Consider the following 25,313-nt stretch of genomic DNA (forward strand, 5'->3'; position numbering starts at 1 on the left):
TTCATGTCGTCGAGACGTTCCAGTCAGTGATGCACCTCCACTTCCGTTGCATGGGCACGATGCATCTACCCTGTTTTCATCGTCCTCTCCTCCGCATGCATCAAGTTCGTTGTCAGATGACATTGTCCGACACTACGTATACACACACTATGCGACGGCGCGCCAACATCACGGTCGTTCAGTTTCAGAGAAGCATGAGAAGGCAGGCATTGCGTATTGATGCGTGAAGACTCTGGTCAAGACTGACCACTGACAGCCCGCCACCACCGGTGAAATTCGAAAGTTTTTGTAGATTTTGATTTCCGTTCACTCTGTAGAGGGCGTAGTATATGACCCTTTAAATACATGAACAGGGTTGTTTGTTTTTTCAAATTTTTGAACATGCTCTCTTTTCCAAATGTGGGCATAAAAATCTCAACATGGAAAAAGTGTGAATACAGTATTTTGAAAGAGCTATGGTTGTATGTCACACTGTCACTTTGCCATGAGGCTTTACCCACATTGGAGAAAGACTTTCATTTTATTTCGTATATTGCAACTTCTTATTCTACTCCCCGAAGAATGCTGAAACACCCACTATTTAGCTTGTCAACTTAGCGTCTGTATGCGTAAAATGCACTGTTATTGTTTACATTTGAATTCTAGTTCAGACCAGAAGTCACTTGTCAACAATATCAGTGCAGTTTACGCATGTACAGGCTAGGCTGGCTTGACAAGCTGAATACTGTGTATCTCAACATGCCTTGGGGAGTAGAACCAGGAATTAGGGTTGACATTCAAAACAAAAATGGTGAAAAAATTATCAAAAGTTGTCATTACTGGCCCTATAACATTCAGTTTGGTTTTAATCTCAATACCTTGGCTGCAGTTCTCTCTGCAGTAGCAATTGACATCAATTCTAATATACTCCATTACAGTTATGATCATCTAGTCTTTCTCTAATGTGGGTAAAGCCTTATGGTAAGGGGACATTAGCTCGAACTTTTGTAATTTTTTTCATGAATTTTATTCTGTACCTGAGTCACAGAAATGCCAGGAGTTTGGTTTGTCATGTCTCAATCCAATTTGTCGTCTGTGGCAAACGTTGTACCGCCCAGAACAAAATGATTATGTGCCTCGAAAGTGAAAGACTTCAACTTTTGCTCAAACTTTCCTCAAGGAATCTTTCAACCATTCTCCTACCCAATCAACAAATCGGGGTCACTGTGCAAAGTTTTGAACAAATTACCCAACAGCATTTTGCAATATTTGAAATTCAAAATGGCCGCCATTTCCGTGTTAACTCTAGGGGGATTAAATTTTGGATTCTCGAAAAACTAAGACGGTGAAAGGTTTTCTTCCTCCAGGAGTTTTAAAATGAGCCCCCTCCCTCCAAAAGTGGTAGATCAGAAAAGAACTGTGAGAAATTTGAGAGTCCGACTATCTGTCCCCGAGGAGAGTCCGTCCTACGTTAAGTTTGTCCTCATGACTAATATTAAACGGATTTGTCACGACAGTGCTAGTACGTTTTGAAGGGTTCCTCATCACAGCACAAAAGTTAAATGTCTGACAATGAATAATTTTACAAGAGTACTGTAAGTTTAATGTATTGCTAGATAAAGCTAAAAACATTGTATGTGGAAACAGGAAAAAGAGCTTCTGTCGGAATCTGTTTTTCTGTATTTTACTTCAATGGAGTGTAACCTACAAAAAGTTGGCAAAATCACGCACAACTTCAAAAACTACAAAACAAAAATTTAGTGTCGGGAAGTTTTAAATGACATACGGGAAATACAAATTGTCAATTCTCGTGTAGCAAAATGTGGATTTTAATGATGGCGTACTTTTGGCTATGTCAATTTGTTGATCAATAACCTTTTCATTGCACGGCCATCTGAAATGTGGAAGACTGAAAAAAAGGGAATTCTAGACAAGTCAGCACTTTGTAAGAGGAAAATGAAGAGACGTTGGAAAGATAAAATGCAAAAATTCATCGACCTCGAAATAAATATCTCGCAATATGTAGTCATGACGTTGACAACAGCGTCTGTCACAGCCAACCTAGAGTTCCGAATCAAAAATGTGTGTTTCTTTCCACAGGCTCTCAAGAATAGGGTAGGTCGGTTGAGATTTTCTTTTTCATTTCTTATTTTATTTCACTACAATCGAACCCCCCCCCCCCGGCCCCCAAATAATAAAATGGGTACAAAGTCTAGTATCGAAAGGGTTTTTTAAAAGGGCATGTCGGGTTACCGAAAAAAAAAAAACAAATTGCCCGTAGTAGTACTCGGGTTAGATAGGGTCAACCGAAACCAGAAATCCCTGCAATCCAGTTTGTTTACCCAGAATGTATTAAAGGTATACTGTCACCAGTAATCTAAATGTGCCCATACATGGTCAAGGGGCGTTCCTTGGTATTCAAAATGCCCATATGAGGGCGCTGTTTCTAAAAGCGGCCACCCGCATAAATCTGTGATTGGTTAGTTTTTCTCTTTCCATGGTGAACTGTGGCAAAATGGAACAGGTGACAGTATACCTTTAATATTATTTATCTCACAAGTACATTAGTATGCTGCCATGTCCTTATGCCGCTACTATCTTTAAAAACTCCACTGGTCAAAAGCCAAAACATGTTTTCCAGGAGAGTGTATAAATGAATTTTTTTCACCTGCTACAAAGTATATTTCGACTCTGTCGGCAAACTTAACCCTTTGAGCGCCAAAGTCAATTTTTGTCACCTTTTAGGAAGTATACTCCAGTCAATTTTTTCAGATTTTGTCAAAATTTAAAACTGTACCCAATGAAATGTGATGTCCATTTGGTCCAAAATTATCAAAAAATTACAAACAAATTCATCAAAATTGGTAATAATGTTGCACTTAAATTTTGGTGGGAATAAACTCTGTCAAACTGACATTGTTGTCAAGGATGACAGTAGTCACACGAACAAAGCGACTGAGTGAGAAGATTTACATGATTTGAGTTTGGTCAGCTCATATTTTACTCTACAGCTCTGCATTGATACTAGAGTGAACGAATCTTTCACGTTTGAAATGGTAAAGAACTCATTTTAAACTTGTTAAGAAATGTTGCTCTAAACTAGAAAGAGAGCGACATAATTCAAAATAGTCTTTGATAAAGGACATGACTGCAAATTAAAGAATGTAAGATGGACATTGAGTGGTCTGAAGATACCAAGACATTGTCGAAACGACAACTGTTGACTTTATCACATTAAAGAACTAAATTTTCGACCTCTTCTCATGATAACCATAAAGCATGATGGAGCGTTTATAATGTCTGCAGGATTATGACAAGCGTTTCAATAAGTTTAAGGTAAGATTAAAGATCAAATATTTACGACCCACCTATGTTTTCCTATCAGGGCTTGCCTTCCAATTTTTGGTAAATATGCATTCTACACATATCTGACGTCACGTTAGTTTCATGGTAACTCTAAGCTTGCTCTCTTAGCAATCAACTTATGGTCACATCTTTAATTTTCTGTACGGATGCAAAATCAGAACAAGTTTGCCCATCACTTGCTGTTTGTACACTTAGGGAGGGGTCGTCCCAACTGCGACTGCGCGACTTTCTTGTTTGATAAACTTGACCTCTTGCCAGAAAGTAGAGATGAATATCGAGAAAATTTGATGTAAAACAAATTCGCTGTTTGATGCATGCTCACAGTTCACCAGTTTTGTAGCTTTCCAATCACTGCAAGACTTTGCCAAACATACTTCTGTTGCTTCCCTCGTTTTTATGAAGCTTCTCCGGTCTGTACGGCCGCCGTTTTAAAATTTTGGATACGCACAAAGGATGTTGGAATATGTGGTGCGCAGCCGCAGATGGGACGACAACTCTCCCTTAAGTTTCCGTAGTGCGTTACGTATTTAAATGGGCCTTGCCGATTGACAATTATAACTTGAACTACAGACACTCGAAATTGCCGGGTTTTTTTTTTCAAGTTTAAACAAACTTCATGATCACTCCGATGTGTTCACAAAATCGAACGTTTACAAATTTATTGCGCATGTCGACCAATCCGTGAAAATGTACGAGGAAAACTCTATTGAAAACGTTCTAGCTCGTAGACTGACTTAACGTTATGTGATATTCATCATGCATTGTACAAATTTTGGGGGTTAAGTAAGATCTGATCCGATTGACGCGCATTGTACATGCAACGTCATATTTGAAGCTGAAAATTTACAGATGTCTGGTTCAAAATTCAAACTGCCAAAGACATATAATGTAGTAAATTGGCAAGACGTTGCGCAAGTGGTGCGAAGAAGTTTTACATGTCTTTGGGCAAATTCCGTTAATTTGCGCAAACTGGAACGACCGATATGTGATACAAAAGGAGAAATGTTAAGCCAACTTATAGCCAGCAAAGCGTACGCATGGAGTTAAATGTAGTTTACATAATAATAAATTTTATCTCGATATTTGTCAAATTTAGGGAACTGCTTTGACTCCGAACAGTTTTTTCTGAGAGAAGTACAAAGTTGTCAACAAGTTTCGATGACGATTATGCATCGTTTGATGACGTCATAGAGAGTTGACAAGTATGTCATATTGTTGGCAAACAAAGTGTGACGTGAAGTCCAAACTCTTCACTTTAGAAAGTTCTTGAACGCTTAAAGTACGAATCTCTCTGTGTGAAGACGTTGCCATGGCAAGCACTGCCTTCCATGAAATAAATTAGCTTTTTCTTTAACTGGTCCAAAGAAACGACCCAGAGAAGTTGTGTGCAGTGGTTTGCGATTTATGGAGGTAACTATTAAATTTAGCGTCGACTTTGGTAGATACTAAACAACATCTATTTTCGATGTCTTCCGCTGAAGATGCGTTTTAGTTTGTCGACTGTTCTGTAAGAATGTTTCAATGCCTTGAAACTTAACAGGCATCCGAAACTTTACAAAACTGATTAAAAACTGATTAAAAATGATGTAAAGCAACATCCGTTTGTTTTGTGTACTTATACATAGTTCACTAATGTCTCAATCATACAATAGATAACATTCAACGATGCAATGTCTTATGTAATCAACACTGATATGCTACAGTGTGACACTTTTATGAATAAATAGGGCACCCATCCGGGGCAGCGACTATCCATGCTATCTGAGTATTGGACAATGGCGTGCGCCATCAACGCTTACGGACTGTAATTTTTTTATTCGACCTCGACAAATGTGTAAAGTGAGACAGTGACCTCTGACATGTATTTAATCACTACAGCTAGTTGGCTGGCAGTAGTGTAAGCCAGGTCTTGGGGCACCGCAAAACCGAGCTAACCATTAACCCGGTACTCTGTAATCTTGGACGATATTTATTGATAGACAATCTCGCCAAACGGGGCACCCTAACACCGCGTACGGCCATGTTGGAAAAACCGTGGGAAAAGCACACTAGAAAAGTTTATACTACTCGGTGACTTAACGAGGCGCGGAAGAATGCTGATCTGTTCGGCTGGTGTGCAAGGTTCCACCGTGCATCGGAATGTCGGCCGTGATTCTGATGACGTCACAGTCATGGTGAAGGGGAAGCTTAAAAGGTTGGTGAGACACTAGACTGATTGTTCTGTATGTAACTGTGGGTGCTTAATTGGCGCTACAAGTTGGTACAAAAAGTCTGTTAGTTTGTGGGTCGTCTTTTTCACGTATTTTTCAGTTGAGTTCGTGTAGCATTTTACAATGTATGGCTCGGAGGCCCGACAGGGTATCTCTGTCAGGTCCGCTGACACTAGTAGCTGTGGATATATACTCCGCGCCCATTGTGCGTGAAGTAATTAAACTTGAGACAATACCCCGACTTTGTTGCTGTTTAAAAAGTTTCGTAATGCTGAAAAAGACTTAACTATTGTTCAATATTAAGTAACTTGTTCAAAAGTGATACAATTTATGGTGGATGGGCGCTGGCTGGCAGACCGGACGTTCTATGCGTTCATTGAGCATAGATATGATATCAATGATAACCCCACTCACCGGCTAACTCAACGTCTGACCTGTTTTTCCAAATCATTTCCGGTTTTCATAACGCGCGTCCGACACCATAGTTTAATATCGCTTCGGGTATTGTTCCCAAGTGCGACCAGGCAGACTGCCATAAATGATTATAGAGGACAATTTTTGGGGAGGGGGGGGGGACTTCCATGAATGATAAGAGGACAAACTTTTGGGGAGGGGAGTCAATGGCTGTCAGAATTCGATTGGAAGCAAATGCAGATGCTGAAACCCCGTAATTGATGATGGTATACAACCGTATCATCAACGACTTTATGGCCTCATCGTTGGTTGCAGTCTATTTAGTGCTTGGAAATGCAGCGACGTCTCTCGGTGACGTTTCCAAGCATGCGTCAATTTCTGCATTTTCGCGACCCGTGACCAGATCGTTGCCTAATAATATTCTTGGCACCGCACCTACGGCGAGGGCTATATTTCGGACCATTTCACCAGTGACTACCCCCATGGAAGTAATGGCTAACGTGACCAAGAAAAATTTAATCCCTTCGCAGGCGAGGTGGCCGGCAATGTGGGTCGAGGCTCGGTCTAATCTAAGGCTGTGCACAGACCGGCTACCATTGGTCGAACCATTGCAGCTATCCTGAATTTGAAATGAGATTGTGCCAGTATCATTTCTTGGTAAAGATACCGCTATATGTTAAATCACAGGCTAGGCGTTTATCTATTGTATAAGCATGGCCGACACATTACCAATTGCCGACACGGATTCTGTCAGAACATTGACACACGATCATCCGTTATCGGCGAGATTTTGCAAACTGTTCTCTCACGTTTCTCCAAGAACAGGGCGTTTCTTTGTCACTCTCTCAGCCGGCGAAGTCCTTATGAAATGGGCGCCTTGCCTATTAATTGCCGAGGTCTTTAAATTGATGAACAGTGTGTCATGTACAGGGCATTAGATAAATAACGTCAACGTAACACTCCCTGTTCGATATGCCCTGTTCCGTTTACTGCAGTGGAATAATTTGATAATTGGTGATTATAGTCTCTCTACTGCCCCGAGGCCGTCCTGTTCGTGAACAAAAATTCTCCCATGTCAGCCCTCTGTCATCGCTGATAATGAAAAACACGAGACTAAACTAAATGCGATCGGTACAGTTTGCGGAGCTCTGAGTGACTTTTAACACGCTCTTAGTTTCATCGAATCGGTATTTCCGCGTTTCTGTCCTTCCTGGTGGTTTGATGTACTCCGTCAAGGAGTGGCCCCTAACCGGAGACCGTCTAGCGCGCGTCTGTGATGAACACCACGCTCTGATTTACTACAATAATTGTCACAGCCGATTGTCCTGAGCACTGTTCATGCTGTTGATATGTCTGATATTCAATGAGTAGTTTTCACAAGTACTGAAAGGAAACGCAATGCTGAAGTGAAAGTTCACATCAGAATATTTCCGTCTCTCAGTCACGTGTCAGTTCTGTGTTCCAGTAATGCAAACTTTTCCCGGTTACCTTGAACTCTCGATTATATAAGCAGATCGTATTCAAAGTCTCGAAGAGTCCCATGGTCGCGACTCCAAGCCTCACCCCCCCCCCCCCCCGAATCAGTCAGTGAACGCTGAGAGTGATATCGCTGATTTAATACAATTTCAAACGTCACAGAGATGCTTTATTTACAAACGTTGTTATCGTGTGCACGGTGACTGCCCTGACATCAACTTTCAACCTCTTGCAGCGTAAATCACTATGAAAGTGGAAGTTGTTTGTGCGCATGCGTCGGAGCGGATACCCTCTTTCATTATATAACTCCAAAGTGCCTCCTTTCAGGCCAACGTGTAGATACCAAGGCGTACAAAATGACTGGGTCACAATATCGCTTTGCAACGGCATTGTATAAAAATTCGCTTTAATGATTATGCCTGACGTTACAATCATTAAGGAAACGGTGTTTTCAAACAAGATTTTTGTATCTTATTTCAGGTTAATTTCACTGCATATGTACCGGCCACATTTTAAACGTTAACCAAAATGTATCTAACGACGCCGCGTATGATCCATATAATGACAATATCTTCAGTGCGCTCAACTATATCACAACAACAGAATGTGTTGCGGAACCGAGGAGGCCAGGTCATCCGTAATTTTAGCATTCAGTGTTTTTATGTTATTTTCACTTCCCTTGAATATCTAGTATTCAACTCTTGAGTAACTTATGCCACTGGAACTAACTTCGTTTATCAGTGACGTCCTTGTACAGCGCCCTACCACATTTGCGTGATATGCAGTCAACTTGCGAGCTGGTTAGTTTACACCAGGTCTCTGGCCACAGGCATTCGACTCAATGCAAGCAACCCGTCACTGATGCAACCAGCAAGAATCAGTGTTGCATCAGTGACGGTTTGCTCGCATTGCGTCCAATGCCTGTGTACCTAGCACTCCATAGGAACAAAACCAGTTGCAAATTCACTGTGTATACAACAACCCAAAGGTGTTGCCCGTGTCAAAACACAACAAGCCTAGGAACTATGCTCCTAACGGTATCTTGGTTTTCGGTTCCACCACACTTGTTGGGAGCTTTTAGGTGAATATCTATTGGACCCAAGTTTCAGAGTGACGGAGATTCAAGCGACGTATCGCATGTACGTTTTATATCGACATTTCATCTGTCGCGTTCTCCGATTGCCAACGGAGGAAAGTCGATGGATCTCGTCATCGGTAGCGGAAGTTTTTATTACTGCTGTGCGCACTTGACCTTGCATGTCAATCTTTTACCTGACGGAAATAAATGAAACGGTTACGTTAGAGGTCAAATGGAGGGCAAACAACTCGTGTCAACCAGCTAAGGGACGCTGAAAATTTTCCAGCCACTCCACTTCACTGACAGAATGGCCAACTTCCCTCTGTCATCTGATGATAACATTACCAACATCAGACGATATCTACATTTCTCGACAAGAACTTGAGTTTTTGGTCCCGAGCTGCAAATCGTCCAAGTGTACACCGCCTCATTGTCGCAGCAGTGTGAATATAACCTTTTTTTTCATGAAGATAGAAAACGGTATACAGGATTTATCCGAATTCTTGAGATACTTACGTATCGAACGCCAAAAACTCGCTGCATGCGCTCTTGTCGTACCGGCACCTCTCGTAATCTGACACTATAAATATCTGACTGATAACATGAACAAAGACATCAATCATGACAAAATTTTCAAGATTAATCCCCTTGAATTATATCCTTTTAGCATTCATTGATATCGGCACACAACTTCCCATTCAATTCACCGACAGTTTTATATGGTCATTTTATGTGTTGGTTGGTTCTCGCCTTGGTACTACACTCAGGCGACTGCGCCGCCATGCGTGTGTTGCCATCTGTGTTCGCAATTCGGTCATTCAGCTAATTAGCCTGTACATGTTTCCACGACGGAGCGTCGGATTTTACTCCGATGTCCTTCGACGAAACAGAGCGAAAATCATAGAGGCAGACAGGCCGTCTGACCGACACAGACAGTGATTCCGAAGCACATAATTCTCAGACAAAATGTGTCTTTTGTATTTCATCACACACACATACATCGAAAGCTCTGCCAACAGACGGCATTGTTGCTCACTTCATACATCAATTTATTGCAGTCTTTAAGCAATATATATTATTACAACATACAACTGACAGATACCTCAAAGAATGATTATGGGAGCATAACGTGTATAGCAGGATGGTTGCTCTGTATGTCCCTCCGGTAACTCGCTTCATTATGTGTGATATTCATTGCATGCTGGGATAGGACTGAATATGTTTTCAATATTACGGATATTTTGAAATTTTATTTTATGCTACCGAAAGACGCCGAGATGCGTTTATCATTTCGGCACAATTCTCCAGCCAGCTCATTACAACCGAATGACCGGCTGTCGATTGCATTTCTATTGCGCATGCGTGTCATTCCAGTGTCAGGGGCTCCGTGTACACAATACAGAAATGTGAACTACTCCCCGCGTTTCATGACAATCGATACAATCGATTTTGTAAACCCACTCAAATCAATTGAGACGAACATTGTGATCCATAGAAGATAAGCGTGTCAAAGGTGATCCCACCAACCACAGCCCTGGCAGAAAACGATCGACCGTGGAGCTTTGGTCACTAAATTTGCAATTTGTCAGTAGCATTACCCATGCCGATAACACAATATGCTGTTTTTGCGTGCATTATCGATTTTTATTGCCCTTGCAGAGGTCACAATATTGGTAGTTAACCAGACGTGTTCTGTTCATGCCGTCGCGGACCATGTTTCAATAAGATTGATTGTGCTCTCCAGTGTTCTCCTAGACTGCTAAACCAAATCGACATTGCTTTCAGTTTTTAAACACGTCTATTTGGTCAGAAATCTGTTTGTAGAGCTGTGTAGCCTTAGTATAGCTGAAGTCACGGCCCTTGATCATTCTCTTTATCACGACAAGTTTTAGTGTGTAAAAAAGTTGCATTTGTTTGCTAGCTGGCTGAGAGCCAGATCACAGCAGGAGAGCATAATCTGAGTGTACTATAAGCTGCAGTATTGAAAGCACTGGCCCAGTCAGACGACACCAATAGTCTGTCTGCGCGCGCGTCACGTAATCGGACCAATCAGTGTCAATCAAACTATTCACCGTATGACGTGTATTTCTACCAGTTACTGATAGCGTGTATTGTAAATCAAAATGAACAACTTGACCCGCTGATATGGCACTTCTACAAGTGTCTGTATTCAAGTCAGCAGTCATAGTTAGCCATCGCTCTAATAAATGAAAGAGCTCCTTTAGACGTAACTTCTTACGAATTTCGAGCTATTATTGTTCCGTTTTCAAAATGCAGTTTCTTGTAATACCCAAATCATATCAAATCCTTGTGTACAACTTATGTTAAAGCGATGAAATTCGTTTCTTCGCTTCGATTAAAGTGTGTATGTGCGCTGTATGCTAGTGAGCATGCGTGCGTGAGTGCTTCACGAACTCTACAACGTGTTGAGCGGTCTCAGTCAGAAAAATGTAACAACTTAGCCGGCTATTGAACCACTCTTTATTTGGGAGTGGAGATTTAGCCGACTGGTTCTGTCTGTGGCCTCCCAGCTAGGCGACTGATGCCGTATGTTGTGGTTCGAATCCGATTGAAAACTATCCGAATTATGTACGTTTAGCTCCCATTGGTGATAAACGAATTCTTGTGTGGACTAGTATTCATTTGTCAACAGCAGCAAGTCATATTATACCCACAATTTAATATGTCTGCCAGGCTAAAAGGTTGGATTTCAACAGTTCAGCGTATTAAGTATTATACGAAGAGAATATGCGATGCCTGTCGGGAACAAACCAATTGAGAATATTGTCAAAATTTACAGCTATAGTCGCTTTGAACATAGCTACGCAGTTACAATTCAGTAGGCATGATAGCTCAGATGGACCACCAAAGTTCGTTCAAGAAGCCATCGTTTGTCACTCAAAATGTCACCAGACCGTCATTAAAACGTCTGCCCAAGAAACGATGGAATCGACGGTTTCATAAATTTTGTGATTTTCTATTACATGTCATTCATACTTCCAATCAGTATTTTTGAAAGTTTAGAATATCTAGGTTGAAGGCATTTTACGTGCAAACTTCATTTATTATAGCATTTCAGTGTGCGATTTACATAACGTCTGAGAAAAGTAACATGGGAGAGGATTACCATTCATCGTCCAAGAAGTTTCCTTTTTGCAAGTTTTTGAGTCAGAGTCAGAATATTCCACGTTGAATGAAACCATTCAAAGAAAGATAAAGCCATTCTAGTGTTTTATGATTTGGTCCATGTGCTTTGTAAACCTGTGAAATCACAGTAGAGCTATTCAGAACTCTCGATGTTGTGATTATGGCCGCGAATGCCGAGAAGATTATTTTGCAGACAGCCTTGAACTCACCTGAGTCGAGACGCCACCATCGATGCATTGGCCATTGCTCTCAGCTAAGATAGGCAACCATATAGACAGAAGTACAACCAGTTATGTCAACTGCTTCTGCATCACTGAAAGGTTAATCTTCACATATAACGTGTTCGGCACGAAGTTTTTGATTCGCTGCATTGGCCAATCAAATTAGGTTATTAATACTGCTTGATTATGCAAGCGTAATAATGCAAAATAGACTCGGATATCTCACAAGTGTAAGAACAGATGTCACATGGACATGGACTTAAAGTAATCGATGGTGTATGCCTCAACTAACTCCCACAGTTTCACTGAGCGGGAGGGGTTAGCGGGTATTCGTCAAAATCTAAAAATATAACATGGTCTAAAGTTGCAAGGAAATTAATGATTTGCGGCGTTTAACATCACGTCTACGGTGGAATCTTACCATTATAATTGAATAATACCAATAGACTCCCTAAGTTGCTATGAAGAATGACAATAGACCAATCACATTCAACCTTCCGAGCACGCTGCATATCAGCAGGGTGTACATTGTGTCGTTGATCTGAGGAGCCTTAAGTCTGCACAGGAAATGGCAGCAATGTCGATGGTAGATAAAGACACAAAACGTGAATGCCATATGTCATATTGAGTTTGATCATATCGGTGGAAGATTTTTGATAAGGTTGACACGTGTCACAGTTTGACCTTGATATGCATCAAGGACACTCGCCCACCTTTTGATGGCGTAAAGACCTAAGCCGTTTAGGAAAGACCAGTGTTTTGGGCAACTTCCCACAGACTGGAACCTTCTCGCTATCTATGGAAAATAAATGTAATAGTATACGCCTAGTTCTCAAAGTGATAATTTTCACAATAAAAATTGAACGCATCAGCTTCACGCTAAAATTAGCTGTTTGTGAGAGCGGGGAAGGGGGAATAGAAGCGAGAGGGATTTTTACCTCTCCATGGCGAGAGGGAAAGCACCAAGGCAAAGGCTGTGCGCAGGCCTGGGCTGTGCGTAAGAAATTAAGTAGGCCATGCTATACCTAATACCCACGGAAGTATTTTTGTTATGTAGGGCTCACTATTCTGTAACTTGGTCAGATAAGTAACGACTCATTATTAGGTCACCGCGATGCGCATAGTGACATTTCCATGTCAACTGGGCAACTACATACAGCGTGAATATAAAAATCTTCATGATGTTTTAAGTTTCAATAAGACTGCACCAAAATCGCAGATGGGTGGGGTCCAAATGTTGCTGTAGTCATTAAGCCAGTGACGTATTTGCCTTAAAACAATGAAGCTATTATCAAATACAATATTGCGATGCCTTTGCTGAAAGTTGAGTCATAAAAGAGTAAGTAAAAACGGCGCAAGTAAAAAAGTAGAAAATCCTAATGTAGGTCGGATCTGATGTGTGTGACGATCATGCCCTGAAGAACAAATATCTTGTTTCTATAGAAATAATCTTTCCTTTCGCCATCCCAAACGTCGGCAAGAATGCCATATCTTCAAACGACTGAGGGGCTTTCTTTAGTATTTTCGAAGTCCAGGCAATGTCCCTGGACGAGGTTACGCTATCGCAGCAATTTCGAAAGTAAAGATACGCGAACGAGGTTTGCCAACCGAAACAAATCGACAGTGTAATACTAGAACGAATGTTGACTTTAATTGAATGTCGTCCCTACTTCATTTTATAGCGACGATTAATTTGAACCACTTTGATACATTGTTTACATTAAATCACGAATACTTCGCGTTGTTTTTATGACTCGACTTTCAGCAAAGGCGTCGCAACATTAATTGTTGTATTTGTTGTCAGCGACACAACCTTACCGGCCTCGCAGTCATAGTCTAGGCCATCGACTTTGGACATAAACAGTTTATGTTGTTGTAATTAATTTACGATGTCAAAAGTACGCGCGTAAACCGAACCGGGAATATTTCATAATGCAAACACGTGTCGTTTGGTAAACTGATCAGACGATAACCTTGTTTTGTGACAACTTCACTTTCTACACCGGCTGCGTCTGCGCATGCGTGTTGTATGCATACCAGTCCCTGTGTATGCCATGTCTTCGAGCTTCCGCGTTGTACCTTTGCAAGCATTCAAGCGTGTATTCAACGTCATGTACATAAGACTTCATTTCGACTGATGCAGAAAATATTTTCAGTTGAAAACAGAACTATTTTGCTTCATGGGTCCCGTATTCATTACAATATCTTTCATTGATTACATCATGGATTAATGACAGAACCATCATTCTCACGCCGTCGCCGAAACTTTTTCCTTCACAGAATTTGTTCTGTTTATGATAGTACAGTAATATTTCAACATAGTAAAGTAGACTTGCCCTATGTCTATGGGCAGTGCAGATATGCCCACAGACTTTGGGCGTGTCTACACGCATTGCATTGTAGCGTAGATCCAAGTGTGGGTTGTAGTGCACTAAATATATACGTAAATTCCCATGGAATATTTCTTCGATTATGAATATAACTTTGAGAGTATTTTGATGAAGTTAGTACAGTGAACAGTTCTTAAAAGTAAGTTAGTAATGGAAGAAGATATTTGTGAACAATTCCCTTGCTTCCTTACTGCAAAGAAGTAGACGGTGCTTTGGCGAATTATGCTACAGCGATAGATACAGGCATAGTCTGCCTGCAGCGTGACAACGACATCTAATTCGTCCAGGCGGGAAACTCTAGTACATGTACTAGTAGTAGCGAATGGACAGATCAATCGTCTGCTGTGCTGTAGGAATCGTGAAGCGTATTCTTTACTCACATTTGGTCCAAGGGAGCAATTCTCGTTAAGATGAGTCGCCACGGTATGGACTGAGATCGAATTCGAGAAATCAGTTCAAAAATAAAATGAGTTTCACTTCTAAATCGGCCATTTTGTGTGGACCTACTTGACTATCTCTTGAGCGACAACGTGTTGTAGACTCGCGCAATCCTTCAAATCCTGCGATATGAAAACCAATCGACTCAATACTTATGTTGCAAGGTGACGTTATTCAGACAAGCATTTTGATCTTCAGATACTTGCTGGAGCTTTGTTCTCTTCCCATGCCACGTGACCGTATTGTGAGATTACTAGTTTGCCATTGGAAACGTGAAGACACATGCCATTATTGTCACAGCGACAGTAAGTAGTCAAACAAGTGATTATTCAGAGGTAAACCTCATTTTGGGTCGGACTGACCTCTCGAATTTGATCTGATCCCTGCTGCTCCCTTAATGAGTTCATGTCCATGGACTTTTTTTAAAGAAAATCAATGTTTGTCTCGCATGACGACCTGGCAATGTTATTGGCAACCGGCCGTACATTGTATTGAATCAGACGATGACAAATTTGCATATATATATATATATATATATATATATATATATATATATATATATATATATATATATATATATATAATATATATATATATATATACCACATATGTCTATATATATATATATATATATATATATATATATATATATATATATATATATATATATATATATATATATATATATATATATACGTACACGTATGTATGGGTGTAGCAAGGCCTCGTTGAATTCAACCACGGTACAACCATTGATCGACAAGAGCAACATGTGCATCTGGCATAACTTGGTCAAGTGGTTTGAGAACTGTGAACTCAATGATATCTTCTACTGTCGTTCACATCCGCCGTAATGTGTGTGAAGTTATCTTATCGCGGCATGAGAATAGTCGTAGGTTGTGCATTTACATTTCTAAAGTGCATTCACGTTGAATGAACGGAAGCTGCGGGTCAGTAGGTCACCGTTGGGGGCAGTCGTCTTGGGTAACCAAACTCCATTGAAATTCTTCTGTATGCTCTTTGGTCACGCAGCCTCGGTCATGCCGTCTTATTAGATGTCGATGTCATTACAATGTTGCCAATTCAACACAGATAATCCGGGTACTTACCGGGCTACTCAAGCTTTGTCAACCTGTGCGGGCATGACCATGTAGAAATTACTAGAATGAATGGTCAAATGACCAAAGAGCCTACTGTGTCAAAGGTCACTGGCTGCAATGAGACGAGGGTCATCAGCACTGGACACAAACACTATGTCTGATGACTGACTTATTTAAATAAAAACTTTATTGGCGCGTATTTTCCACCTCTCATTAACTGTCACTGCTGTGTTACGTTGAAAGAGTTGTCGCTACTATCCCTGGTACTCAATTTTGGCGACAAACCTAGGATGGGCGATCAAAAACATTTCCTTCTTCCTGAGAAATATCACAAAGGGGGCCATGATTGTTGAAACAGAAAAACTGGACGCATTTAAGTGAATGTTCTTCTTTTATCTGCAGCACAACCGGGGCCGCACATAACCATTTGAGTAACACACTGAGTATTCTATCTCCATGACAACAAATTTCTCTTTGGCGGTCCGTATTCTAACTTGTCTAGAACCTCTGTAGTCTTGGTTTGGTACCCGAACACCATACCATACCAATATACGGACAGATTCAAGACAATATGCTAACGAACAAAGAAGACATGAGTGATATCTAACTAGGCCCTTCTCAAAGTTGCATCATCGTACACATGTGAAGTTCAAAGTGCTATTTCCATTTTGCTGTGTGTCTCTTGCTAATTATGTCCAACTAGCATGAATAGTCAGCTAAGTGGTTGGCTGTTCTATGCTTGTGTCTTCTGTTGGGAGGTCTACCCTCATACACTTTGACATTGCACTGCTTCAGAAATCAGATAAAGCACTACACCTGTGTAAACGAGAGTTTGGGGGCGATAGATACTGTAAATATGTGAAATATTCTACGTAGAAATTCGACTTAAAATCTTGTGCGATATTATTATGTAACATAGATAATCACACTCATCTTTATTGTAAAAACGTATCAGGCACCAGTAACTTGTAATGATTTAAAGATCTTGACAATTAGTATGCTCATAAAGAATTGGCATGACATTTAGCTTCAAACTTTAGTAATTTCACCCAAATTTATCAATGATGCAAGCACCGAGTTTCTCTAATTTAACAAACGTCAAACAATTTTGTTAAGTGTCCATAGGTGTGCCAGGGACTCAGTATGTTATTATTTTCAAAAGGTACAAATGTAGATTTTGAATTTTCAAATGGTCATCAAATATTTTATCCACAGAAAGCTGTTACGGAGTTAACCCAATCGATACTCAAACGGTGTTGAATTTATTCAAGCCTGACGTTTTCTGAAGTCCCTAACCCTAACCTATCGCTCACAGGATGTCAAAGGTCACAAAGAGGCTTGGGTGTATTTTGTTGTCTTTTCACCCAATACGAATGCTACCAAGAAAATTAAAAAAACGAACTGCATCGCATGATTTACTGCATAGATTGCAGGGAATATTAATTATTTTGAACGTTACAGTAGGAGAGACCTCTCCCAATCGATTTGTCTAGGACCTTTTAAACCTTAGTCACATTTTATTGATTCATCGAAGTCACAATTTATCGATTAGTGTTCGCGTTGTTTAACATTTAATCAGAAATCGAAGAATATTTGAGGCATATATACGTCACTGAATATTGAGATTAAAGTATAAGTCTCGCCTCTGCCAAGGGATATTTGGATCTTCTGCCGGATGTAGTCGATTAGTCACGGCGCCGCCGTTCCTGCGCCGACGCTGTCAGCTGCAGAACCCGTACAGGCTCAATACATAGTTCGGTCGTCAGTAAACATTTTGGCATTTGATTTGTCGGCTATCGTTTACGACCTTTTTATTGGACGACGGCGTTAAAATCCGTGCAAACACTCGGACTACTTTATGACGATATTAAAATGAATGCCCCAGAACACTTTAACTCAAACACGCCACCTGTGACCTTTAACCCATAGCCTTCGCCTCGCCCACGACAATCATTCCGACATTTTGGCAAGATTAAGTCAAAATTAAATACACATCGAAAACTGTAGTGTGTCCCAGCAACTGGGAAATTCGCTCTATGATAAAATCACTGTTTATCAGAGTGCTTCTTAAGCGGGTTTAGTCTCTCTATGATTGTCACTGTGGTCCCCTATTGTGAGCACCTCCAGAATACTCAATTTTCTAGTGTCAGCCATTGTGAGATTTGACTTACCTACTCATGGTAATACATGTATTCACAAACTTAAAACACTTGATGCCAACTTAACGACAAAATATACGTTATTGTCAACTTGAACCCCATTATATTTGTATACACATCATACTTTTACATACATAGATACAAGGATAGATACAAGGATAGATACATAGATACATACATAGATACATACATATATGCATACATAGAGACATACATACATATATACATAAATACATACATATATACATACATACATTCATACAAATACATACATACATACATACATACAGGTAACTCGGTGGAAATAAATGACACGGTTAATTTTTTGCTTTTTGGAAGAAAATATTAGTTTTCCTTGGCGTATTAGATGACAATCCATAAATATCGGTACACCTGTTTTCACGCCCCTGCATGTGTTACACTGTAAATCTGTCACCTAAGTTCTGTCGTCTACAGTCAACGTTAATAAACTGCAAGTAGTGGTAAATAATTATAGAATTTTGCTTGGTTTTTTCACGATTCTGAAACAACAGACTGAACAGTGTAATATTGGTCTACTTCAATGTAGATCTCATCCTTGTTGCCATGGAAACCACTGCTTGGCTGCGTTGAGTTGATCAAACAACTGGCCATCCTGAGGCATTGAATCGACTCAAGATGACCTGTAGCCCTATCGCGTAACAGCGCCCTCAGTGGTATGTTTTGCTGAATTATTCACCGACGGAATAAGGTTAATACACAAATGCTTCTCACAGATGTGTGGCGAGCCAAGATCACAAACAGTGGGCTAATCGATGCAGAATGTGCCACAGGCCACGTTTGAAGAACATTAGCGACAAAAACTGATCTGAGTGACTTAGCTATTTAAATTGCAGTGATGGTAACCGTCAATTAATTATTGTTATTATTAGACTGTGGAGCCAAAAGCTCTTCTCACACAGTGTCGATATGCACAAAAATAGCAATTCTCCTACAATAGCAAATTGTCGGTCATGCGTTAATAAATGCAATTCTTTTTGTATTTGATTGTCGGACAGACCACATACATTAAATGTAGATGGGTGTGTTGTCTATGGACAAACTAGCTATGCTAAAATATTCTCTTGAGAATAACTCCTCAATAGAATGGAGCCATAGCGTGCTATTTCTCTAACAATATTTGCACTGTGCTTTTACATTCATTGAATGTTCAATGTGATTTTAAATCGATTGAATACTATATAATTGATTGATTGATTGATCGGTAGATTGATTGTTTGATTGGGAAGAAATACACTGCACAGGTGTTTAACCATAAAGGAAAAACTGCAGAACATGATCGCAGTGAAGTTGACTACGAGTTGTTGTCCAAGACCACAGGCGCTCCTTAGCTGGGTAGTCTGCTAAGGAGATCAATTTTCGGATCGATCTATTGATCCCGTAGTCGATATGCCCGCCACCGTAACCTAAATATTTAGGTTGCACTGGCGGGCATATCGACTACGGGATTAATAGATCGATCCGAAAATTGATCTCCTTAGCAGACTACCCAGCTAAGGAGCGCCTGTGTCCAAGACTGCTACATCCACCGCTCAAATTTACCATAACCAGTCGTCCATACCACTCTCCCCCACATTTCACCGTATTGTCCAAAGCTAGCTGTGCGTGGCATGGCTGTGTGTTACCGGCCGTATAAAGCTAACTTCTTGCACAATAGCCACTGTGATAGTCGAAGGGTGATCACCTTGTTTCCATGCAACACTTGATGGTTGTGGTGGTGGGGGGGGGGGGGGGGCATTGTGTGAAAATATTGGTAATGTATCGCCAGCAGCATGATGATGGATAGAACATTCATATTGAAAGATTACTGTCAAATTAAACCATGAGATAGCAGCCCACATAACGGTCATGTAATCCTAAGAACCAATAGAACCTTTAGTATTCAATTTACATGTCTGTGTGTCTGTTTGTTCGGCTCACCTCGTGTGGAGGCGCTATTTACTCCCACAATGCCCTGGGCAAGGTCAACAGCACGGCACACTGGTTTGGGTCCATGAATGAGCGCCCGTTATAAACATTCCTTAGTTTCTATGGACAAAGTGTTGATAACGTTCAGTATGTTTGGTAAAATAAGAGGAACTTCTCGCGGTGGTTTTTTGTCAAGTGACCCAACAAACTGTGATCTTAAATATATTTGAACAGGACACGATGGGGCATTATTTCATTATTTTGGTTCAACATGTCTCTTCGGGAACAGTTCGCCATTCAACAAATTCTAGGTTTTCTCGATCCGAACACATATGATTACGTCATATAAAGGTTAAGGTTACTTGAGAACAAGAACGTAATTGATAAAACAGCCCCACATCAGAAAGCAGTTTCAATTGTATTGTGATATATGGCTGCAGTATTATCGCCCCCTTATTCTAAATTAGCCCATGTAGCGATGGTTTTGTTGCTATGATGGTAGTATCCACTGGACGGGGGATAATGAGGAGCTTTCTTCCATCAGACAATATATATTACCTCGCGATGATGTTAAACTTAAACACACATGGCAAGCATACAAGTCTCTATGAAGGACTTCAGAATTTACCATTAGGCAAGGGCTCATGCATCGGATAAAATCGAGCCTTCGATAGCTAAAACACAAGAGCATGCACAGGGCCCTCCCTGTCACAAAAATGGTATACGCTAATTCAGGAGTTGGTGAAGTATTTTTGTTTATATACCCTTGTTGATCTAGCGGCTTAAGCTCGTCCACAAGAGCCTTGTTTACAAATGTTATACATTACTTCTAGTACTGCAGGGTCACGCGCACAATGCACAGCACATTGCGGCAGCATTTTTGAAATTCGACTGTTTTCCGCGCCAAAAAATCACACGATAAACCGGATAATGTCATGTGGGACACATGCCTTGCTATTGAGTACAGGCTGAACACAGGTTCGACTTACATAGTCCAACAACGTTGACAAATGGTGTTTCCAGTGTTCAAACACGGGGGTCCAACCCTCATGACCATAGGCCCCTGAAAAAGGTGAGTATATTCGATCGATAGCACAATTGGTTTTTTACAATAGCTGCTCGAATACTGGCTCACAGCATTTCTTGCAGAGATTTCGCGTCGTTTTGAAGGAATACCGGGCCAGTTGTCGAATTTTCTCCGGCCATGTCCCAATACGGTCTGATAGAACATTGAACGAGAGTTCAGGGCCGCGAGAAAGCGAGAACTTCCAAGGACGGCGTGCGTGTCGGAATGCAGAGTGGGGTTCGGAGTCGGGGTAAATGTTAGAGACTTGCAGTCGTTGCTTTATGCTCTAATTGGCGATAACAGTTGGTTATTTCGTTGTTACGCTGGTATTCATGGGGGATTTAGTGGCGCATTGATTTTTGCCACCGACATGCACATGATCCTAAAGTACGCTGATATGCATGGCTTCGTCACCGAGTCATATTGTTGGCAATATGGAAACTTTTGTCTATTTGACGGCCAAGTTTTGCTGACATATTCTGGGTCAAATGCCTTCATTCAATCCAACCAGCAAACTTCTTTCCTATGCACTTGTAAGTCTGTTTGTTGTGTCTGGTGATTGTGCCGCAACATTTCACTTTGAGGGGAGATATCTGGCCATGCCATGGTAATCGGGTCAATATCCACGCTCACTGCAGCGAATATCGCCCCGAGCTGGCCAGTTATAATACATCCTTGGGTGCAACGCGCATGCGCAAGTACCCCCCCCCCCCGCTCGACTGCTTCACAATGCATGTTTGAACACTAAACCGTCCACATGCTGTAAAATTCTTGTTCAGTTTTTCTCAGCAACATACAAGACAACAGAACTTACCCAATATTACTCTGACTCGGGAGGATAAATCGAACTTTGGCATGGTAACATTTTCGGTTCGACCTTCTACACTGCTGGCCATTGAAAATAACAATCCAAACTTATACATACATACATACATACATACATACATACATACATACATACATATATATATATATATATATATATATATATATATATATATATATATATATATATATATATATAACAAGTAGAACACAGGACTCAGGACTTAGGCTTAAGACTTGTATATGTATATATATATATATATATATATATATATATATATATATATATATATATATATATATATATACACTCAGACATATATATATATATATATATATATATATATATATATGTACGACTTGTTTCTAGTATTAACTGTGCTATGTATGGCACTGTATCTATGCTTGTACTATGTATCTATGTGTCTATGTATCTATGTATGTCGTATAGTGTATGTATGTATTTATGGATCCATCTATCTATCTGTGTATGTATTTTTGTATCTATGTATAACATGGTATGCATTCGTTGACACGTGACATGTCCAGACAAGTCACACGGCAGTGGTTTTTTACAACCGAACAAACTAAATAACACTGTACACCGCAGACGATTAAATATTACACTTGTACACATCGACAGACGCAAATTATCATTTGATCTTGCGGGAAAAGTTTTATCAATCGTGTCGGTTCTGTTCGAAGGTCACCGTTTCAGGGGTCATCTGAGTTCAGGCTTAGTTTCAGAAAAACGGCGTTAAAATTGAACAGACATAATTGCGTTTGAGTGTTTATATTTAATAATAACATGTGGATAGCATACAGGGTTACTTAAATTACATTTTTGCTCGTCTGCGTGAGTGCGTTGAGTCGAAACCATCAAGAAATACCGGCGCCCACGTCTTAATCGAAGGAATTGTGATAAATTCCGCAAATTGTTTCCCTAAACGGTTATTTCGGGACGCGGTTGTAGGCTTTGAAAAACTTGGTGAAGTGTTTGATGTAAGCAGTGTTTAATTGATTTCTATATGAACAAACAAGGCACATACATACCACTGACCCAACAACCAATGAAATATGTTGATTTAGTGTATATCTTCCTGTCCAATAAATGATACACGCAAACTACGGCGACATAATGTACGAGGCGAAGCCAAGGACATACCGGAGTTGCTATTATTTTACAGTTTTTGTAATGCCGGTGAATTTGTAGATTTTGAAAACACCTGGAGCCACAAGACTGGATAATAGTATACATTATCAGTAATAGTCTGACGGTATGACGTCACAAAATTCACCGGTGTTGACAAAGTTATAACACAATTGATATCAGTGTGACATCAGTATCGACAATGTCACATAAACCAAACGAGGAAACTAAAATATAAACGGTATCTTTAAGGGGCCATGGCTAATTAACACACGCGCACGGTAAACGCAACTTCTGTGTTTTATGGGAGGAGTTTTGGCTTTATTTCGATTACCGTGCACAAAAAATAGCACGATATGTTTTTCATATCGTAACACCTCGCTACACGTTTATAGTATAGCAAAAGATCGCGCTATATTGTTTGGCGTGTACATGTACCAGCACAGTACGACACCGGCGCTACACCAGCATTCTTTAGACATACATGTGGTTCGTTTTGGATATTCTGTTTCATTTCCTCCTGTTGGTTGCATCATTGCTGAATTGGCGCTGAACAAAGATTGATTTTAGAGGGGGGGGGGAGTCGGTAGCGTATGAATGATTTCATAGTGGTGTAATGAAAGTTACCGATTGTCGGTATGCTGATACAGAATGAGGCTTGGTTGGATTTCCGCACTTCCAAACTTTCGTTTAGAGGAGGGGAGGGGGAAGGGAGTTGAGGCCAACACCATTAGCTGCGTGTACCGTGCACATGTTCTAATTATCCACGGCCGCTTAATAGTGGTACAACTGTGCGATGACGGGATTTCCCAATATGACTCACCGAACACAACCTGTCACAACTTGAAGATTTGTAATAAATGTGACGTCACCACACAGCCTCGTCCCTTTGTTTGTAATCTGATTCGCCTGTATTCGAGCCCATATCTGTGATATTGTTTTAGATTTATGACACTAACGTCGATCAGTAGAACTTAATTCATGTAACAGCCTTGTTTGTTCACCTTGAAACTTTTTATTTGTCACTTTTATAGAAGTGAGTCGCCGCCGTGAGTCGATGGGTGTTGTGTGAAGGATATGAAATTTATACTGTGCGGGAATTGTTCCAATTCTGTGACATTTACACCTCAAAAATTTGCCGTTTTGCGTTGAAGATGGAGTCATCGCGATCAATGTCACCAGCTGATAAGGTAAGAGATGGGTTGAGAGATGACGTCATTGATGGCGTCACAGGGAGTTAAAATTCCGTTCACAAGCATTTCTGCAAATACCCGCCACCGGTAAAGTCAGCTGTTTTAAGTAGTAAGGCCTTCGCAGGTCGACTCCTTTTTCATGTAGAATAATATTAGGAGTCTTATGCGAGAGATTGGAAAGTGTTGTGAAGACGAGCTTGTCGGTATGAGATAAATTATGAAGTTATGATGGTATGAGCTCAAGTTGTGGATAGTGAAGATCGCAGCCTTGGCATTGGCGGAGAGGTCCAGGGCAAAATCATCCGTAACTTGTATGTTGTTGTCAGTGTGTTTCGTTGTCATAAGATCATGAAAGCATGGTTTGAAAGCGCGAATCAAACGATGAGACTTCCTTGAGCATTGTTGAGAAGATCAATGTGAAAATGAAGTGGCTCAATTTCTTCAAATTTGCCAACTATGGGAGCGTGGGGTGCCTTGTAATGAAAAAACAAATATGTGGACATCATATACTTGCCTTGTTGATTGATCAAAACCTATTGTTGGTTTCAGCCAGCCTAATTACGTTTTGAAAACTCTGCCAAAACGTGCCCTAAATCTGTGTTTTCGTGTCAGGGCAAAATGCCGTGGGGGATCTGATAAATCCATTACATGTGGGGGTACTATTGATAAAAAGGCATGTTTACAACCTATTCATTAGTAACGCCGAACCCCCAAAGGTATGTAAGGGTCACTCAGACCACTCCGGCCTCTGCTTTTCACCCCTGGCATTTTCTGGGTCGAAGCGACGCTGGGGAACAACGAAAAGCGGTGTTGCAGCTTGCATCTTTATTGCAGCTTTGTACTCCTTAGAAGTGTAACCCCAGGGAATTCTGTTTCAGTTGAAAATATGCTCGGTTAGTCATACAGAGCAGTACCCCTTGCCTATATGCATCTCCAGTACGCCTTTCCAGCAAGCGTTGTTTTGTCACTTTACACTAAAATGCCAACGAGAAGTGCGCGTCTGCATCCAGACTAGACTATGAGCAGATTATCAAGTGCTACATAATGACGATCATATAAACGTCGGTTCTGATTGTAAAACGTTGACGATTTTTTTCAATTTCGACATCCTGTTAACTTCACTGCACTGTTCTGTTTTCAATAATCGCCATTCG

General features: G+C 40.6%; 1 protein-coding gene across 2 annotated transcripts in view; it reads right to left on the reverse strand.

Annotated features, from left to right (window-relative positions):
- Positions 1–619, reverse strand: part of LOC139128527 (uncharacterized) — a 13,224-nt gene extending 12,605 nt beyond the window's left edge. Inside the window, exon 1 of one of the 2 annotated variants that reach the window (XR_011551329.1) lies at positions 1–619. This exon is cut by the window's left edge and continues 354 nt beyond it. The gene's annotated coding sequence lies outside the window, so the exon portion shown is untranslated. The other variant, XM_070694291.1, reaches the window with a different exon arrangement.
- Between the last annotated feature and the right edge of the window lie 24,694 nt (positions 620–25,313).

Source organism: Ptychodera flava, unplaced genomic scaffold, assembly GCF_041260155.1.
Source record: "Ptychodera flava strain L36383 unplaced genomic scaffold, AS_Pfla_20210202 Scaffold_58__1_contigs__length_828623_pilon, whole genome shotgun sequence".
NCBI lineage: Eukaryota > Metazoa > Hemichordata > Enteropneusta > Ptychoderidae > Ptychodera > Ptychodera flava.